The 2,372-nt window shown below is 44.8% G+C and overlaps 1 non-coding gene across 1 annotated transcript; it reads left to right on the top strand.

Moving 5' to 3' along the window:
• Window positions 1-913: 913 nt before the first annotated feature.
• On the top strand, window positions 914-1,071 carry LOC117063187. Its single transcript, XR_004428794.1, has one exon. It is a non-coding gene; the product is annotated as a U1 spliceosomal RNA (small nuclear RNA).
• Window positions 1,072-2,372: the final 1,301 nt, after the last annotated feature.

Here is a 2,372-nt window from a genome sequence, read left to right on the forward strand (position 1 = left end):
TCATGCGGCCACATCAGATCCCAAAAATCCATTTATACTCATTGGAAGAAAGCACGCAGCGGCAGGGTCAGGGGGAGAGAGCTCTCCTCCTTCCTTCTGACTCACTTCACTCACTCCCCACTGCCTCCTCCATGACATGCACCTACATTTCGTACAGATATTTTCCAAATGAACAGAAACATAACCAAGGCTGGAATTTGGCTTTAGAGAAGCCAGAAGAACAGGTCAGGTATGTTACTATTCTTTTACTTTGGGAGGTGACTGGTAGGAAGGCTCTGAGTAAGAGCCAGAACTGTTTGGCCTCAGGTTTGTCCCATGTAAATTCATCACTGTGATGGAAAGCAGTGGCATTTCAAACGCGAAGCCGAGAATTTGCATTGACCCAGCAATTACAGGAAAGGGGCAGTTAGAAATCAGCAAAGTTAAGAAACAGCACCTCACCCAAGAATTAAAACTTATGTACATGTGATTTAGGTATTCCCAAGAGATCAGGGCTAGAGGGATCTCAGAGTATTTGCATGTAGTTGCCAACCCACCCCAAAACACACACACACACACACACACACACACACACACAGTTACAATTATAGCTCCCTAGCCAAGGAAGACTTATCAATGCCTACCATATGCCTAACAGAGAAATAGGAGATAGGCTTCCCATCCTTAGAGAGTTTATGACATCTCTGAAAAGACAAGATCAAGTGCGAAAGACAGATTGGAACACTACAAGAAGGAACCTAGCAAAGCTCCGAACTGCTTCATGGGCAGAACTGAGTACCTGATAGACCACTGGGTACCGGGGTCACCTGGTAGGAAGCAGATAGAGAATCGTTTACTATGGTGTTACACGGTAGTTACCAGAAATTTGTTTGTTTTCTTTTTTAAGTAGTTTTAAAAAATATTTTTCTTAGATATACTTACTGGCAGGGGAGATACTATGACCATGAAGGTAGTTTTCCGAGGATGAGGCGTATCCATTGCACCCTAGATGTGCTGGCCCCTGCGATTTCCCCAAATGTGGGAAACCTGACTGCATAATTTGTAGTAGTGGGGGACTGCATTCATGCTTAAAAAATAATAATAATAATAATTTGTTTTAGAAAGTGCCCAAATCTTCATCCTTTCCTATCAAGAAGGAGAGGACTTCTCTGCCAGAGTTCCAAGGCAGGGTCATGAGATTCCTAATTCAAAGTCTCATCAGGGTGGTCATCTGCCCTGCTCATTGCCTAGTACTCAGAGGGGTACATACTCCAGGGCCAGGTGGTGCCATGCAGATGATGAAATAACAAGTGATTGGGCTAATTAGCCTATTTACAATCATAAAATTGTGACAGAACCTTTTGCAAAACTACAGATGTTTTTAGTGTTCAGAAACTCTGAAAAAGAACACAAAATTGGGATAGGATTTGGGTCCTACCAGATGTTCACAGAGGAAAAGTCCTGCTGAATGGAAAATTCTAAACGTGGCCAGTTAGAAACTCTGTGGCCTTAAAGCCTGTCTACAATCCTGAATAGTTCCTAGTGACATCACCTGAGGTCTCCAAGCCTGAGCAAAGGACAGGATCTGAGCTCAGAAGCCCTAAGATGGGATGGGGCACCCTGGAAAGAACAAGGAGTGGAACTGTTCAGAAGTTCACCAGAGATTTATGTCAGCACCTTGACTCAGACCAGGTGTACGATATCCCAGACAAAGAAGGGAGGCATAGAATAGAAGAAAAGCAATAGAAAATGTCCTAGACATTTACCAAACTGTCTACAAGAACAGCAGCCTCCTCTTTTGTGAGCATCTTGCCCCCAACTCTGATTTTGTGGTTCTAGCACAAAAAAATCACAGTTACCCATCCTTCTGCCAGAGAAGAGGGCTCATGAACTGAACTGGACAGTTTCCCCATCCCTCTGATTGGCCCAAGGATTGGCATGGGACTGAACAGGGAAACTAGGATTTTCCCCAAGAGGAAAGAAAAAAAAAAGAAAAAAAACGTTTTACGCTCTGATCACATGAATCAATAAACACCCAGCCCTCCTTTCTTCTTAAGCTGGTCCCAGTGAAAGTTCTACCACGTACAACCAGTGGATTTGTGACTAATAAAGGAAGCATGTGGAATTCTCACCAGTTGCCTTCTGGTTTGTATCAGACTCCTACCCTGTGGGTAGGTCCTACAGGACACCCTCTGGAAGAGGGAACCATAGCTCAAGGGTGATGAAACAGGAAAGTGGCAGACTGGAGGGGGCAGGTTCCTGCTAGTGGTGACAGCGACATTGTCTAAGGCATCATGGTGAGACAGTCATGGGACACTGAGCTAACGTGCCACCCAGCAAGGCTGGTGTTCTGCTCAGGGGCACTCTGTGAGCAGAGCTGATGAGGACAGAGT

The sequence above is a fragment of the Trachypithecus francoisi genome, unplaced genomic scaffold (genome assembly GCF_009764315.1).
Source record: "Trachypithecus francoisi isolate TF-2019V2 unplaced genomic scaffold, Tfra_2.0 Lachesis_group17, whole genome shotgun sequence".
Classification (NCBI taxonomy): Eukaryota; Metazoa; Chordata; class Mammalia; order Primates; family Cercopithecidae; genus Trachypithecus; species Trachypithecus francoisi.